This window comes from Tenrec ecaudatus, chromosome 3, assembly GCF_050624435.1.
Source record: "Tenrec ecaudatus isolate mTenEca1 chromosome 3, mTenEca1.hap1, whole genome shotgun sequence".
In the NCBI taxonomy this organism is placed as follows: Eukaryota; Metazoa; Chordata; class Mammalia; order Afrosoricida; family Tenrecidae; genus Tenrec; species Tenrec ecaudatus.
The window spans coordinates 151120257-151139681 of NC_134532.1; the positions used below are offsets into that span (position 1 = coordinate 151120257).

General features: G+C 40.6%; 1 pseudogene; it reads left to right on the top strand.

Annotated features, from left to right (window-relative positions):
- Window positions 1-4018: 4018 nt before the first annotated feature.
- On the top strand, window positions 4019-4591 carry LOC142443618 (eukaryotic translation initiation factor 4E-binding protein 1 pseudogene; annotated as a pseudogene).
- The last annotated feature ends 14834 nt before the right edge of the window (window positions 4592-19425 follow it).

Here is a 19425-nt window from a genome sequence, read left to right on the forward strand (position 1 = left end):
GCTTACCGTCCCTCATCTTACTCTCATCGTGTTTCTCATTTACTTCTTACCACATTACTGAAATGTTTATTCATACTGATCTTCACTGGTACTGAGACTTAGATGCCCTGAAACCGTTGTAACCAGTACCCCAGAATTTATGGGGAAAGTTCAAGAGTCTGGTTGCAAGTTACAGGCCTTAAAATAGACCCCAGAGATGAAATATAACCAAATGGCAACAGGAAGCATGCTCCCAATGGGAATGCGAGTCTTTTTCCTTAAGATTTCATTATATTTAGCTTAATTGTCATCTCACAAACAGCGCATACTAGGGTTAACCCACCCACCATTATATTTCTAAGACATTAGGAGTAAGAAGGAGTGTGTGCATTGACCCAGCTTTTATTTCCTGATAATGTTAAATTCTCTTTATCCACACTGTATGTAACTTTTCTTCTTTTATGCTGTGCTTCTGTCTACTGGACTGTGGTGTCCCATAGTTTTCCAGAGTGTCCCCAGCACAACGATCTAGCCAGAAATAAGAAATGAAGAAAAAAAGAGGACCTGATGCAAGGGGCTTAAGTGGAGAGCAAATGCCTTGAGAATGATTGGGGCAGGGAATGTATGGATGTGCTTTATACAATTGATGTATGTATATGTATGGATTGTGGTAAGAGTTGTTGGAGTCCCTAATAAAATGTAAAAGAAGAAAAGAGAAAAAAAATGATTAGGGCAAAGACTGTACAGATGTGCTTTATACAATTGATGTATGTATATGTATGAACTGTGAAAAGAATTGTATCAGCCCCAATAAATTGTTAAAAAAAAGAAATGAAGAAAACACCTTTCGTGTTGTCTCACACCACGGGACTATCTTCATAAAGGACTCATACCTAACTCCTTGCTTGGTCTCTGCCTTTCCTATTGCCTTTCATCTACTTTTTCTATTAGTCTCTCCTTTTTATTATGGATTTGTTGTGGTGGTGATTTTTTTAGGGACCATCAAGTGAGTTCAATGTGTACAAGAGCAGGAAACACTGCCAGAGACTTCTCCATCTACAGAAATGCTGCTAGGCTGCCAGCTATTGTTGCAGCCACTGTGTCAATCCATCTCTTTATCAGCCTTCCTCTTTTTTCACTGACCTTCCACTTTACCAAGTAGGATAGCCTGCTCCAGGAATTAGACCCCCCCTGATGTCATTTCTGGATCAGATGCATCCAAGGCGCAACAGAACAAAACATTGCACAGGCTCGCACCCTCTGGACAACTGTTGTCATGTTTAAGCTTATGGTTGCCGCTCCAGTGTCAATACATCTCCTTGAGGATCTTCTTTTTTCACTCCACTTGCACTTTACCAAACATGATGTTATTCTCCAAGGACTGGTCTCACCTGATAACGTGGCCAAAGTCTGTAAGATAGTGGCTCACTGGGCTGCATCAGGGTAGTACCTGTGGCTTCTCCTCAGGATGTCTTGCAGGAAGTGAGCCTTGCCAGCTGAAGCAGGGAATTGGGTATGGCAGCTGCACCCTGGTTGACAACCAGAAAGCAAGAGACCCAAGAACTAGAAAGGTGAGGCTCACTGAGCCACTTATCTCTCCGCCCTTCAATTTATCCCAAATGTGTTTATCAGACAGGTTGGCACAATAAACCTTAACTATCTCAATCCACCTCTTGCCAACTTGGCAACTGTACACAATTCTTTAGCCTAACAATTGCAGTTAAGTAATACCTACACCTTAATCCTAAAATCCTATAAATATATGCCCCCACCTATGAAAGTTTATAAGCCAACCAGTTCATGCCGCCATCCCCCCAATTTGGGGTATCCAATTTCTATACTGCCCACTTACATCAACTGAGTGCTCTGAGGAGAGAATATTTTTTGACATGAAGAGTCTTCATTCCAGTTGGAACCTTATGAAGTCCACATCCATAAGCAAAGTCAAATGAGGGCAGGCCATCCATAAAGTCTGCAACAGTATGCACCAGTTCACAGGCTCAAATAACTTCTCTTCATCTGGTCGGGTTCTGGTCAACTCAATGTGGGCTGCCTCACTCAGCCTCCCCAAGGTGCCCATTGGTCACTTTGCCTTTAGATAATGGGCTCTCACAACTACTCCACAAGCCTAGCCCTCTTGTGCTAGGTCATGCACTTTAGGCGAGTCATCCCACTCTCATCTTCTCTTCTTTTTCCTGTAAACCAAGTCTACAGGTATCAGTGGCCAAACTCATTACTGCTGCATTTCTCCCGCTTCCACTCAACAAGTATATCCAGGTGGTCTTCTAGCAAGCATTTCAGCCTGCTCACAGGCTCCCTGTAACATTCAGTCCCAGAGACGAGTTTTCTTCATGGTTCCAGACTTTTTCTAGCTTCTGACAAAGACCACTGGTTCCTGAGTACTCCAAAGCACTGGGTGGGGCATATCTTTTCAAAGCTTTCTTTGCAGGTGTGGACTAAACCCATTTAAAGATCAAATTTTAATGGCTCAAAGCAAGTGGGCTTACAAGCTTTCTATTTCAAACAACCAAATAAATAGTGTGGCTTTATCTGACCTCTGGTTAGCAAAAGAAGAAAAACTACCATGAGGTAGAGGTCACACAAACATCTACTCTCCACCTTATGATTTGCTTCTCCAGGACCCACTCCAAAGGCACCATAATGTGTTGGTCTGCATAAATTAGGGAAACAAATCCACAGAAACTCATATAATGTACATACACATATCTATGTGAGAGTTTTATATAAAGGGTAAGTGTACATTAAGAAAGCATCCCAACCCAGTGCTGTCCAAGCCCATAAGTCCAACATTAGCCCATATGTGTGACACCAATCTGCACAGTAAACCTTAACTATCTCATGATCCATCTGACATCAGCAATTATATTCCTTGTTGCATGTTGTGTTAGAGAAACAAGTCCAATGACACTCATATGTGTAAGAAAGAGCTTTGTGTTGGGAAGCTTTATAGAGGTACCCCCCAAAAAAAACCCAGGGTTGTGTGAAGTTTTTTGTCAAAGCTGTGTTTTAATTGTTTTTTAACAAAACAACCTTATCATGTTCAAAGTTACACTTAATACATTTTTCAAATCTGAGATTCCATTCTTGGAAACATTGTTCAAATGCATCTGTTTGGATGGATGGCTGACAGCACCTCCTTCATTTTTTTTCTTCACCTCTTCTACCTCATCAGATCTCTGTCCTTTCATGTCCCTCTTCATTCAAACAAACAGAGGTCACAAGGAGCAAGGTCAGATGAGGAAGGTACATGGGACAGGAGAGGCATGCTGTTTTTTGGCCAAAAACTGACACACTGAGATGGGTGTGTGAGTAGGTGGATTGACATGGTGGCAAAACCAGTCCCCTATCTGCCACAAATCAGGATTTTTTTGGTCACAAATTGTTATGCAATCTTTTCAGAACTTCTAACTAGAAAGCTTGATTTACAGTCTGACCTTTTGGAATGAACTACAAATGTACTATTCCCCTCATATCAAAAAAAAAAAAAAAGAGCATTGTCTTGATCTTTGGTTTTACTTGAGCTTTTTTTGAGCAAGAGAACAATGGCTTCTTCCACTGCTGGATTGATGTTTGCTCTTGAGGCAGGTTGTAAGAATAGCACCATGTCTTGTCACCAATAATGACCTTGGGGGAAAAGTCTGGGTCGCTTCAGAGCTGTTCTTTCAAAGCATGCCACGTTTCCACGCGACACTCTGTTGATGGTCAGTCAGAAATCGGGGCACACATTTCTCAGTAATACTTCTCAAACTCAAATCTTTCGATAAAGTTTGCTGAACTGAGCTCCAAGATAGTCCAGAAAACTTCCCCATCTCTTCAATGGTCCATCATCAGGCTTCGAGCAAAGTGCATGAATTTTATCAACATTTTTGTCCATTCAGGAAGATTATGAACACCCAGAAGGTTTGTCATCAATCAACATTTTACCTTTTTGAAATGAAAACCACTTAAGCGGGGGCCGGGCCCGGAGGGTGGGCCCAGAGGGCCATGCTCTCGCGGCCGGAGCAGAGAGCGGGAGACCATGTCCAGAGGCAGCAGCTGCAGCTAGACCCCGAGCCGGGCCATCCCCGCCACTCGCCGGGTGGTTCTCAGCGATGGTGTGCAGCTGCCGCCCGGGGACTACAGCACCACCCCCGGTGGCACACTCTTCAGCACCACCCCGGGAGGTACCAGGATCATCTATGACCGGAAATTCCTGATGGAGTGTCGGAACTCACCTGTGGCCAAAACACCTCCCCAGGACCTACCCACTATTCCTGGCGTCACCAGCCCTGCCAGTGAGGTGCCCCCCATGGAAGCCGGCGAAGCCTCCCACGCAACAGTCCAGAAAGCAACCAGCCTGCCGGTGGTGAAGAGTCCCAGTTTGAGATGGACATTTAAAGGACCAGTCATTGGAGTGAGCACTGCCTCCGGCCCTTCTCGAGGAGCCCCTGTTGGGAGAAGAATCACACCAGCCAGGTCTAGTGAACATTACCACCCTGGCTGCACTGGGTGTGTGGGGTCGGCTAACTGGCCCTTTCCTCCCCCCTCAGCACCAGCAGATGCCGCCATGTGCCTCTGTGGATGCAGGAGTTGTCACGCCAAGGGGAGTGACCCTCAGTCACACTCCTGCAGCCGCGGGGCTGGAAGTGGACACGGAGGTGCCCGTCTGATGCTGGTCCTGCTCTTCCAGCCCGTCCTCTGGGCATGCTCCTTCTTTAGGTTGGTGTGCCCTGGGAAAGCATCCCTACCTCTCCCAACCCCAGAGAGGAAATAAAAGCCATCGTCATCCTGGGGCCAAGAGCTGGGCCCTGTCTGGAAAAAAAAAAAGAAAACCACTCAAGCACTTGAGTTTTTCCCATAGTGCTCTACTTGTAAGCTGTGTTCAACATCACAACATTTTCTGTGGCATTTTTCCAGAGCAGAAAACAAAATTTCACAGCCACATGCTGTTCTCTTAAATTGGCCATCATATAAAACGAGGTTCGAGTGAAACTGCTTTTATGAATAAAATTCTTTGTAATCAGAGATAACCTTCCCAGGCAATGCCACTGGGTGCACTAACTCAGTGTGAGTTGCTTGGTGCTCGCCTAGCGGGGAAAATGCAAACTTCGAAAGCTTTGTCGAGTGAAGCATTTTTCTGGGTTTTGGGGGTGTCCCCTATAACATATATCAGGAAAACATCCCAGTCCAGTCTAACTCAAGTCCCTTTGTCTAATACTAGTCCATAAGTCCTTCTTCAGACTCACATAGCCACATGCAATAATGCAGAATGCAGGAAGATCACAGGATGGTGGGTGCAAAACTGTCAAAGAGCTGAATAGACCACTTCAAAGAGCAGCTAAAGAAGAAAAAGCCAAATATAATGAAATGTGCAAAGACTTAGGGAAAAAAAGTGAAGAACATTCTCAGCATATCATCAGTGGTGGATCTGGCAGGTCTCAGAGTGGCTCACCAGCAGGCAAGTAAAAGTACAGAGAGGTGGGGAGGTTCCCAGTACCCTCCTTATGAGAAGGCCATGTGCACCATCATGCTGTGATCTGATTGACAGGCTGAATACCACCCCATACTCTATTATATATTTTTCAAGTTGACATGAAACTGTGTAAGTACCACACATGTCCTCTTACAACTGTAGCCTAACATCTAATAGCTATCTCCCTGTCACTATATTGCTGCAACCATTGTTGGATGATCTTCAGCAAAATTTTACTTTCATGTGATATCATTGATAATTTTCCATAAGTAGAGCATTCTGTTGGGTCCCCTTTGGAATGGGTACAAATATTGATCTCTTCCAGTCAGTTGGCCAAATAGCTGTCTTGCAAATTTCCTGGATTAGACAAGTGCTTTCAGTGCTTTGTCAGCTTTTGAAACATCTCAGTTGGTTGTTTTTTACTAACACTTTCAGAACAGCTTAAACTTCTTCCTTCAAGCAGCTTCGTTGGTTCTTGCTCATATGCCACCTCTTGAAATGGAGGAATGTCAACTAGTTCTTTTTGATAGCGACTCTGTGTATTCTTTCCATTTTTTTAATGCTTCCTGCATCATTCAATATTTTGCTCATAAAATTTTTCAACTTGAGATTTGAAGTTTTCCTTGAATTCTTTCCGTTTAGGATATGCTGAGGATGTTCTTTTCTTTTTTATTTAATCAGTTTATTAAGGGCTCATACAACTCTTATCAGAATCCATAATACATCAATTGTATAAAGCACATTTATACATTCATTGCCCTCATCATTCTCAAAACATTTACTCTCCACCTAAGCCCCTGGCATCAGCTCCTCGTTTTTCCCATCACTCCCCATGAACCCTTGATAATTTATAAATTATTATTTCGACATATCTTGCCCTGTCCGAAGTCTCTCTTCACCCACTTTTCTGCTGTCCATCCCCCAGGGAGGACGTCACATGTAGATCCTTGTAATCGTTCCACCTTTCCAACCTACCCTCCCTCTACTGTCCCAGTATCACCACTCACACCACTGGTCCTGAAGGGATCACTCACCCTGGTTCCCTGTGTTTCCAGTTCCTATCTGTACCAGTGTACATCCTCTGGTCTAGCCAGATTTGTAAGGTAGAACTGGCATCATGATAGTGGGAGAGGAGGAAGCATTTAGGAACTAGAGGAAAGTTGTATGTTTCATCATTGCTATATAGCACCCTGACTGGCTCGTCTCCTCCCCGATACCCTTCTTTGAAATTTAGACATCTTCTTTTATTTTTCTAAGTCTTTGCACATTTCATTGTAACATTTGTTTTTTTCTTGAAATATTCTATTCAGCTCGTTGACTTCATTCTTTCTTCTATTTGCTTTATCTATTCTATGATCAAGAGCAAATTTCAGGGTCTCTTCTGACATTGACTTTTGACATAAACCCTGTAATTGATTTAAATGGCTAGTACCCGTCCATTTCTCCTTGAAAATCAATATTTATGCTTGATGTGTTTGTCAGTTTATCTCTGTTGTGCTCCACATGTTACTGTGATGCTGGAAGCTATGTCACTGGTGTTTCAGATTTGGAGAGTAACCCAAGGTGAGTAGGTTTCAGTGGATCTTCCAGATTAAGAACAGACTATGAAGAAGGAACATGATGTCTACTTCTTGGACATTAACCACGGAAAATCTTATGAACAGTAATGAAATATGGTCAGATATATGGAAAACTTTATGACTAGCAGCAGAACATTGTCAGAAGATCAGTCCCTAAGGTTGGAAGGCTTTCAAAGTATGTCTGAGGAATAGCCATCTGCTCAATGTTGGGTACACCATAACGACACGAAGGGAGTAAAGTCTTAAGGAGTTTTATTTGCTGATGAGCATGACATAAAATGAGGAGAAATGACTGCAAACATCTATTGATAATCATAGCATGATTGCATGAAGTATGAATCTAGGAAAATTGAGTGTTGTCCCTCCTAACAACATGCTCAAAGTACATGACATTGAAATCTCGCCATCCTTACTTATTTTTCTTTTTTAATCATTTCATTTGGGGGCTCTTACAGCTCTTATTGCAATCCTTACATACATCCATTGTGTTAAGCACATTTGTAAACATGTTGCCATCATCATTTTCAATACATTTTCTCTCTACTAGAGCCCTTGGTAACAGCTCCGCGTTTTTTCCTCCTTCCTTCACCCTCCCTCTCTCATGAACCTTGACAATTTATAAATTATTATTATTATTATTTAATATCTTACACCAACCGATGTCTCGCTTCACCCACTTTTCTGTTGTCCATCACCCTGGGAGGGAGTTATAGATAGATCATTGTGCTCCGTTCCCCCTCTCTCCCCTCACCTGCCATATTTGCTTCTCAGGAACATGCTGGCTACAGTTCTTCAAAGACGATTGGTTCATTCTTCTGGTAGTCCATGGTGTGTCCAATATTCTTAACCAACACCATCATTCAAATGAATCCACTCTTCTTGGCGTGGCCCTCATTGCCCAGCTTTTACATTCAGGTGAGGGTGGGGGAAGGGTTAAGGTTATGGTGTCTCTGGCTCGGGTTGTCCTTGAGCGTGTGCCATTGATGTCCCCATTGCGGTTCCTTCCCGGGGAACAGGTAGGGAGCGCAGACTGCTCCGGGGCGGGTGCTCCCGCGCCTCCTTGTCACCCAGGCCGCTGCCGAAGTGGCGAGCAAGGGCACTTGGAGGCAGCCAGCTCTGCAAACATCCCTCTTTCTTTTCCCTTCCTGGTACTCAGGAGTCCACAGCCAGGGCTTTGGGTGATGCTCCCCCACCCCTTCCTTAAAACTTATCTGGTGAGGGTCTCTTCTCTTTAATATAGAGAAAATTTCAACAACTCTACAAATACTTCTCTAGAAAGGACATCCAGGTAACCAACAAATACATGAAAATATGGTGACACTCTGTGTTAGACCAGGTTAACTGGAGAAACAGAATTCGTGACACTCATATATATGTAAGTAATAGCTTTATATCAAGAAATAATTATATATCAAGCAAACATCCCATCCCAGTCCAGATCAAGTCCATAAGTTCAAAACTCGTTCATAAATCCTTCTTCAGAGTCACTCAGTCACAGCAATGACGTAGAATTCGAGAGGAGCACAGGCCAGTGGGTGCAAAGTCTTGTGAATCTAATGGCAGCAGTGGCGGCATCACAGGCCTGGCAGGGCTCTGAGTGGCTTCCCAGCAGGAAGGTGAAGCAGGTGGGCAGGGCCATTCCCAGGACCTTCCTTATGAGGAGGTCACGCCCACAAATAGGCTCCATCAGGCTGTGACCTGATTGACAGGTTAAACTCCACCTCTATGCTTCAAGTTGTCATGAAATTATGTAACTACCACACATTAGCCATTAGAGAGATGAAAGTAAGATCAACACGTCTCCACCCCCAGCCAGTCCTGGGGCTTTGGGGCTCGGCTCAAGGGGAGTCCCTCTGGGACATGGGGATACAGGGAATGATATGATCCTTTACTTGGGCATGCCTACATAGTAGGGTATGCTGGCCCCTCTAGGGTGTCCCGTATGGGTTCCAATAAATTTCTTCCCTTTTGCTTAAAAAAAAAAAATGGAAGAAATAAAGTAAAAAGAAAATAAGATCCACTGTAAGATACCATCTCACACCAGCAAAAATGCAATGATTAATAAAAGCAAACAGATATCAATAAATGATGGCAAGGTTGTAGGGATATTTGGATTCTGATACATGCTAGAGATTTTGTAAAATGATACAACTTCTGTGGCGGGGGAGGGGAATATGGTACTGTCTCAAAAAGCTAGAAATAGAAATACCTTCTGATGTAAAATTTCTATTCCTAAATACATATACAAGAGACATAAAGCAAGTGATACAAATGGACACACTTGCCTATGTTCATTGCAGCAGCATTCACAATAGCGAAAATATCGAAACTATCTGTGTCCATGAGCAGATTAATGGTCAGACATTGTCCAGGTAATGGTACAGTCTAGTGCTGAAGAAATTACACATGGTTCATATCAATAGAATAATATGGACCAAATAGCTATTACTCCATCAATGTATCAGCTATCATGTGCAGCATTTTATTAACATAAACTCTTTCACATGAAACGTCTACATTTCCCAAAAAGCGTATCTAAAAATGGTAGAGATTTCTTTGGTGAGACATATTATTCTCAATAATTTACTCATATATGATTCACATAAAAGAGATAATTTCATTAACACTAGCCTGAAAAATGTCACCACCATTTGGAACAATACAGGATTTTCCAGCTTTCCAAGTTTTTGATGGATTTTAGTGTGGAAATTTTTCATTATTCCTCATAATTATTATCTTAACCATAAATTGCATGACTCAACTTTGCATAACAGCTGGGTCATGGATGGTTGATAGGCTTCCTTAGGGCTTCCAGAGTAAGAAAGATTCAGAGGAAAGTTTGGCCAGTAAAAACTTGATGACTAGAGCAGAACCCTGTTTCACATAGTGTCAGAAAGTAGGCTCCAGAAGTTGAAAGACACTCAAAACACAACTGGGAAAGAGGTGCTTACTCAAACTAGAGTCATTGTGGATGCAAGAACGCTGTTAGGGTTTTCACGTGTTACTGTGGCATGACGCAAAATGAGAAGCAGTAGATGAAAACATTTATTAATAATCAGAACATGCAATGTACTTGGGATGAATCTAGGAAATTGCAATTTGTAAAAATGCAATGGTATGCACAAAAATTGTTATCCTAAATATTAATAAACTGAAATGAACTGGTATTTGGCATTTTGAGTTAGAAAATTATATGGACTACTATGCCAAGAATGAAACATTAAGAGGAAATTTTTTCATATTCTGTGTGTAATTGACCTCTGTTAAAGTACAATACTGCTAGTAAATAATGCTCTCCTTGGGACAATGAAGAAAGCCAGCAAGTTTACTACTATTATTCAAATACTTAGTCCAACTGCTAATACCAAAAAGGAAGAAATTGAAGATTTTCACATTTTTCTGAAATTTGAAATAGATCAAATATAAAATCAAGATGCATTGATAATTATTAGTAATTATATGTAAAACTTTCAAATAGAGATGGCTTGAAAGCTGAAAAAATGTGACCTTGGTGACAGAAACATGATAGAATCGTGCAATGCTAATGACTTATATGTAACAACTAACTTTTTCAACAACGTAAACTGCAGATAAAACATGGACTTTGCCAGATGGAATAAAAAAGAATAAAATTTACTACATTTGTACAAAGAGAAAATGGAGAGGTTTAAAGTCAATGGTCTGATTGTTAATAGGTGTTTACAGATGTTTCTTCTCTTTGTAATTCATGCCTCATCAGCAAATTAAGGACCCCCAAGCTTAATTCATGGCACTATGGTTGACTCGACTTTGAACAGGGAGCTCTTCCTCAGTCATAGTTTTGCTGGCTTCCAACCTAAGTGGTTCGTCTGCCAGCACTCCGTGTAGCAATGTACTGCTGCTTTCCAGAAGGCTTTCTCTTTTTTTTAGCAATTTATTGGGGCTCATACAATTCTCATCACAGTTCATACATATACATACATCAATTGTATAAAGCACATCTGTACAGTCTTTGCCCTAATCATTTTTTCTCCTCTTTTCTTTTTTTACATTTTATTAGGGACTCATACAACTCTTATCACCATCCATACATATACATACATCAATTGTATAAAGCACATCTGTACAGTCTTTGCCCTAATCATTTTTTTCTCCTCTTTTCTTTTTTTACATTTTATTAGGGACTCATACAACTCTTATCACCATCCATACATATACATACATCAATTGTATAAAGCACATCCATACATTCCCTGCCCCAATCATTCTCAAGGCATTTGCTCTCCACTTAAGCCCCTCGCATCAGGTCCTCCAGAAGGCTTTCAAAAGCTAATCCCACAGAATTGTGCAGCCTACTCCTTCTTCATGGTCTGTGCTTGGTTTGGAAGCCCCATTGTAACATGTACAATATCAGACCTGACCTCTATATTGCATGGACATGTTTAGTGTATCTTCCATAATAAAAGTGTTTTTGTTGTATTTTAAGGGAATGCTGACATTACAAATTGGGTTCCTACTTAATCACTTTTATACAATTTCTTCCAAGGCATTTCTTAAAACGTTCACAATGTTCTATAGCCTTCTTATTGTTTCCATTCTGCTTATTCTGTTTCCATTTATCTTGTTTCCCTATCCCTCCTTGCATATTCCTCTTTCTTTTTGAGCAAGTGTTGACTGTTTGGTCTCATTCAGTTGATGATTTAAAAGATCACATTGCTTAGTTTTGATGCTGTTTATGTTATAAGTCAATAAATCATCTTACTGAATGGTGACTTCCAGAATCAGTTGCAAGTTCAAGATGAGGGGGAGGGAGCATTAGGGCTGATTGTGATGATGTGTGTACAATTCCTTTTAGAAGCGGTTTAACTATGGAAGTGCATGGTATGAGACTGTTATGTCAAGAAAACTGTTTTAAAAAAGAAAATAAACCAACTGGATCCAAGATTACTCTGGCCAAAGGAGGAAGGGTTTTAGTTTAGGGGTCACTGAGTTCATTTGAATGGTGGCGGAACAATTTGAAGTGGAATAGCAATAATGGTTGTACAACACAAACAGCATAATCAATGGCACTGATTTACACATGGAGAAGTTGCTGAATTGGTGAGTGTTTTGTAGGGTATATTTTTGCCAAAATAGGGGAGAAATTTTACATGAATAGCAATGAGTACAGGAAAAAAGAAAATATTCTAAAATTGATTGTGGCAAAGATTGTACAATTCTGTGTTATATGATTGAACTATTGAATTGTATGATATGTGGACAAAATACCAATCAAACTGTTTGTTTGTTTTTAAGTTCAAGGTGTTATTTTCAGGCCCAAGGGTTCCTCTGTCTCTATTGTCCCAGTAGGCATAGCTTTTTTAAAGAATTTTAATTTTGTTCTATATTTTCCTACCATTTTATCTGGTACTTTCTATTGTATGCTCAGCCAAATGAGTTTATTATGATATTGTCAATGCATCTTGATTGAATGTTTCATCATTTTTTCATTCCTTGCATAATAAACTGAACGATTGTCTGATGCAAAATGGCTAATACCAGTGCATTTCAGTTTACTAACTCTTAGAATGTGGATCTGTAGGTGTTTCATTTAATTCTTCATAAGTTCAAATTTCCCTACATCAAATATTAATGCATACCACTTCTCTGCAAGTTTGTTCTACTCCAGTGGTTTGTGCGTTCTTGTGATGCTAGAAGCTATGTCACTGTTATAGCAACATTGGTATTGAAAATACTGCTGGTATTTAAAATAATGGTGATTTAATTTCTAGAATCGATAATTATTGGATACTAGATGCAAAAGTTGCAAACAAAATAGAAGGAACAGGAGTTGGAAAATATGCCCTTGGAGATAGGAATGAAACTAGAGATTTCAATTTTTTATGGTACAATTTTTCAAGACCAACAATTTATTCATTGTAAATACCTTTCTTCAACAGCAGAAATGGAAACTACGTACTTGGAACTTGCCAAATGAAACATGCAGGAATCAAAGATTCACATGCTTCTAAGGTGCATTCTCGTTGTATTTCTTCCAAGACAGGTTTGTTTGTTCTTTTGGTACTTTCAATATTCTTCACGAACATCACACCTCAAATCCATCAGTTCTTTGTTCTTTAATATTCAGTGTCCATCTCCCACACGCATATGATGCAACTGAAAATATCATGGCTCGCATCAGGCACACCTTAGTCCTCAAAGTAACCACTTTGCTTTTCAACATTTTAAAGAGATCATGAACAGCAGATTTACTGAAGCACTGCTTCATTTGATCTCTTAACTGCTGCTTCCATGAGGATTGTGAATCCAAGCAAGAAGAAATCCATGACAATTTCAATATTTTCTTCATTTATCATATTACCTATTGGTCCAGTTGTGAGGAATTTGGTTTTCTTTACATTGAGTTATAATCAATGCTAAAGGCTTCAATGTACCGGGAAAATGAAAGAACAGGTGTGTAAATAAGTCATTTAAGTTTCCATCTTAAGAAGCTATTAGGTCTAGACAGATTTGTAAGGTAGAATTGGGGTCTTGATAGTGTTGGGAAGGAAGCATTAGGGAATTAGAGGAAAGTTGAATGTTTCATTAGTACTACTTTGCACCCTGACTGGCTCGTCTCTTCCTTGTGACCCTTCTGTAAGGGATGTCCAATTGCCTACAGATGGGCTTTGGGTCTCCACTCCTCACTCCCCCTCATTCACATTGTTGTTTTTTTTTGTTCTACGTCTTTGATGCCTGATACTGATCCCATTGACACCTCATGATCACACAGGCTGGTGTGCTTTTTCCACGTGGGCTTTATTGATTCTCAACTAGATGACCACTTGCTTATCTTCAAGCCTTGAAGACTCCAGATGCTCTCTCTTCTCATAATGAGGCACCAGCAGCTTTGTTCACCACATGTGCTATGTACCCATTTTGTCTTCAGCAATCATGTCAGGGAAAGTGAACATCACAGAATGCCAGGTTATTAGAACAAAGTGTTTTTGCTTTGAGGGAGTTCTTGACTGGAGGACCAATGTCCATATGCTGACAATATTTAACAAATAAGTATATGGACATAAATCTTTTTCCATATCATTACATATAAATATATTTACACATGTACATGCCTGTATTTAAACCTTTATAAATGCCCTTTGCTTCCTAGTTCTTCCCTCTATTTCCTTTTACTTTCCTCTTATCCCACTATCATATTTGGCCTTCATTTGGTTTCAGTAATTACTCTCAGCTACATTGCCCTTGATCAAGCCAGACCAGGTATCCTATACTGTCCTCACCATAAATTTTAGATCACTTGTTGTTCTCTTGTCCCCTTCCTTTCCCCCACCTCCCTTCTCCTGTGTCCCTCCAGAACTCTCAGGCCCATTGTTTTCTCCTCTGGATTGCTTATCCCACCAATCTTATTTAGATAGTCATGCAGACAATAATGAGCACAAAAACAAGACACAGTAAAACAAAACAAGAAAAGAAAACAAATAACAACAACCAAAAATTCTAACGACAAAAAAGAAATCTGGCTGGACCAGAGCATGTACACTGGTACAGATAAGTGCTCTCAACATACAGAACCCAGGACAGATAAACCCCTCAGGGCCAATAATGAGAGTAGCAATACCAGGCGGGTAAAAGGAAGGTGGGGGTAACAAGCGGGAACTAATCACAATGATCTACATATAATCCCTTCCCAGGGAGACAGACAACATAAAAGTTGGTACAGGGAGACAGTGGTTGGGCTAAGACATGAAAAATATATATAATTTATAAATTGTCAAGGGCTCATGCAAGAGAGAGTGGGGAATGAGCTGATACTAAAGGCTCAAGTAGAAAGAAAATATTTTGAAAATGATAGCAATATATGTACAAATGTGCTTGACTCAATGGATGTATGTATGGATTGTAATAAGAGCTATAAGAGCCTCTAATAAAATGATTTTTAAAAAGAAAAAGAAGGAAGAGCGAGTGGAACACATCCTGGCCTACCAAGCCCTGAGGGTGATATTCCTGCTCAGAGCAGTCAACCCACAGAGAGGACCATATGGCCGGACCCACTATGAGACACAATGTCCCTCATTGACCCATAGCACCACGGGGGACAACACTGGAGACACAGTGCAGGAGCTGCGCCCAATCTATCCCGAGCACACTGAGCCGAAACACTAAGGGTGTGCAACAGAACAGCAAGGGGAGCAGAGCAACCAAGTCCCCAGGAAATACCAAAAATAGACTTTGGGGTCAGGGCCTAGCAACCCATCAGACTCAACTTGAAAACACTCCCAAAGGTCGACAGACCTTTAATTATTTATAGGCTTTTCTTTTTTCCTTTTGTTTGTGTCGTTGGTTTTTGTTGTTCTTGTTGTTTAATTTTCTTTAGTTGCTTTGTTTTTCTTTGTCTTGTTTTTTGAGCATGTTATTATCTCTTCAGGTCTATATAGATAAGATAAGTGGGATAAAAATCTGGAGAAAACAACGGGATGATGGCTCCAGTGAGGACATGGGAGAGGGGAAAGCAGGGGAAAGGAAGTGAGTGTTAACAAACCCAGGGACAAGGGAACAACTGATACAAAATCAATGGTGAGGAGAGTGTAGGAGGCCTGGTGGGGCTTGATCGAGGGCAATGTAACCGAGAGGAATTACTGAAACCCAAATGAAGGCTGAACAGGATAATGGAACAAGAGGGAAGTCAAAGGAAATAGAGGAAAGAACTAGGAAGAAAAGGGCACTTAAAGAGGTTTAAATACAGGCATGTACATATTTAAATATATCTATATATGATGATGGGGAACTAGATCTATGTGCATATATTTATAGGTTTAGTACTAAGGTAGCAGATGGACATTGGGCCTGTACTTAAGTACTCCCTAAATGTGTCATTCCATGATGCTCATCTTCCCAACATGATTGCTGAAGACAAAACAGGTACACAAGCAAATATGGTGAAGAAAGGATTTGAAATAATCAGACCCAAATCTGAAGGAGGGTATAATATCAGAAGTTACATTGTGAGCACCTCTTTTCCAGGAGGTTTTTCATGATAGTGGACATCCAAAATCCATTTTCAAGGTCCGCACATGGATAGGCATCAGGTGATTCCCTTCTGATCATAGTTGAGGGACGTGAATAGCTCCGTTATTAGACAGAGAGGATTGTAAAGCCTATTGTGGCAGGTATAGTTGGGTTAAAATGTAACAACGTATCATTTGGTCTTCCTTTAGGATCATTTTTAAATTGGTTCAATTTTCAGTATTTTATGCTTTCTCTTGGACTGGGTTTTTCTATGTGTTTTAAGTGTTAGTTTTTTTGTTTGTTTCTTTGTTTGTTTTATATGATTGTTTTATATGGCTTTCCGTATATGAAATTGAGGATAAGTAGATCTATAGAGACATTGAGTAGACAGGGGCATGGTAAGGGAGGATGGGGGAAACAGTGAGCTAACAGCAATGTCTATGAGAAGAAAGTGTTCTTAAATTGATTATGGTGATGATTGCACAAACCTTAATATGATTGAATGATTAAATTGTATGCTATATGAAGTATATGCTCATACAACTTTTAAAAATAATGAAAGACAGTACATGAAGAACTAGAAAAACAAGAACAATCTGACAAATGGGTGCATAAGCAAATGTGGTAAAGAAAGATGATGGTGCCCAGCTATCAAAAGATAAAGCATCTGGAGTCTTAAAAGTCTTGAAGGTAAACAAGCAGTCATCCAGCTGAGAAGCAACAAAGTCCACATGGAAGAAGCACACCAGCCTGTGTGATCACAAGGTATCAAAGGGATCAGGTATCAGGCATCAAAGGAAAAAAAATCATATCATTGAGAATGAGGGGGAATGTGGAGTAGGGACTCAAAGCCCATCTGTAGGCAACTGGACATCCCTTTACAGAAGAGTTGTGGGAAAGAAATGAGCCAGTCAGGGTGTAGTGTAGCACTGATGAAACATACTACTTTCCTCTAGTTCTTTAAAGTTTCCTCCCCTCCTACCCACCCCCAACCCCACCATCATGATCCCATTCTACCTTACAAATCTGGCTAGACCAAAGGATGTACACTGGATGTACACTGGAACTGGAAACATAGGGAATCCAGGACAGATGAACCCCGCAGGACCAGTGGTGAGAGTGGCAATACCAGGAGGGTGGAAGGAAGGTGGGGTAGAAAGGAGAAACCGATTACTAGGATCTACATATAACCCCCACCCTGGGGGATGGACAACTGAAAAGTGGATGAAGGCCAAGGGAGGCATCGGACAGTATAAGATATGACAAAATAATAACAATTTATAAATTATCAATGGTTCATAAGGCAGGGAGTGGCGGGGAGGGAAGGGGAAATGAGGAGCTGATGTCAAGGGCTTAAATGGAGATCAAATGTTTTGTGAATGATGAAGGCAAGGAATGTACAAATGTGCTTTACACAACTGGAGTATATATGTATTGTGATAAGAGTTGTATGAGCCCCCAATAAAATGATTTTTTAAAATGAAACTAAATCCAGTGGAAATAAAGAAACATCAGCTTAGTAAAAAAAAGAGTTGTAAGAGCCCCCCCAATAAAATGATTTTAAAAATCTATCTGGAAAGATAGTCTAATGCTCCTTAGAAGTGAAAATGGCAACACTTTATCTCAAGTACTTTGAATATGTTATCTGAAGGGACTAGCTCCAGGATAAAGGACATCATGCTTGATAAAGCAGAAGGTTAGCAAAAAAAAAAAAAAAAGGAAGACTATCAAGGAGATAAATTGGCATAATGAGCTCAACATAACAATTGTGAAAATAGTTTAGAACTGGCGAGTCAAAGTTTATTGTGCCAACCTTGCTGATAAACACTTGGGGTTAATTGAAGGGCAGAGAGATAAATGGCTTGGTGAGCCTCACCTTTCTAGTTCTTGGGTCTCTTGCTTTGTGATGGTCAGACCAGGGTACAGCTGCCTTAGCCAGTTCCCTGCTTCAATTGACAAAGCTCACGTCAGCAAGACATCCCTGTGGAGAAGCCACATGGACCTGCCCAGATGCAGCCCTGGGTGCTGGAGCACTATGTGGAGACCCCTGCCAGCGCTGAGATGCTTACATGCTCACTGATTCGGCTTTCCTCCTGCAGTAGGCGTCATGGTGTGTGTTTTGTGAGATGAAGGAGGACTTCGTGGATTGGTGTTGGGCATATGGGCTAATGTTGGACTTGTGGGCTTGGGCAGCACTGGGTTGGAATGTTTTCTTGATGTGCACTTAACCTTTATATAAAACTCTCTCTTATACATGAATTTCTGTGGATTTGTTTCTCTAAAGCACCCAGACTAACACAAAAGGCATTGAGTTAGAAAACCAAAAGGTATTGTTTATATCTCCACACCTGGACAGTGTTTGTTCTATTGTGCATTGGGTCACTATGAATCAGAACCAGCTTGATGGCACTGAGCAACAATATCATCAGCCAGAATTAGATCATGGGTGGAATGCAGAACTGATCATTAATGCCCATATGTAAATTTAACTTGGAACTGACAAAAACCTTTTTTAATCCACAATAACCGAAGTACAACATTAAATATATCCTACCTGGTCTAGAGACCAGCTGAAAAACAAATTAGACATATTGAATGCTAATTACAACATACCTGATGAGCTATGGGATGACATTAAGTATAAAATATATGAAGAAAATTAAGAGGGTAGAAAGGCAGGGAAGAAACAAAACATAAAAATGGATGTCCAAACAGACTATGACCCTTATTCTTGAAAGTAAAGAAAGCAAATTGGAGAACTAATAAAGAAAAAGAGCTAAATAGAAGATTACAAAAAAACAGCTCGAGAAGACAAATGATTTAAACCTGGGCACAAAGATTTGAAGTTAGATCATCCAAAGGGATAATCACACTCAGTTTTTCTCAAGATGAAAGAGATGAAGAAAAAAATTCAAACCTTGAGTTAAAATAATAAATGAATCTATACACAAAATACTAAATGATTCAGAAAGCATTAAAAGAAGATGGAAGAAATACAGAATCACTGCGTGCCTCCCAAAATTGATTTGTGTTAGACCGATTTGGGAGATTGTATATGTAGTATATGTTACTTGTGGTATCAATGGAAGAAGTTCAAGCTTCACTAAATCCAAATTCACTGCCAAGAAGTCAATTCTGACTCATAGTGGCCCTACAGACATTACAGAACTGGCTCCTGTGAACTTTCAAGGCTGTAAATCTTTACAGGAGTAGAAAGCCTTGTCTTTCTTCCTCAAAGCTGCCAGTGGGTTCAAACTACTGACCTTATCATGAGCAGCCCAATGTGTACCTTATTATGCCATAGGACTCCTTCTGCTGCATGTAAGGCATTTGGGGTGGGAGTGGGGGACATGGATCCAGGAACTGACAGAACTCACTTAGGAAAGCCACATACTACCTGCGCAGGGG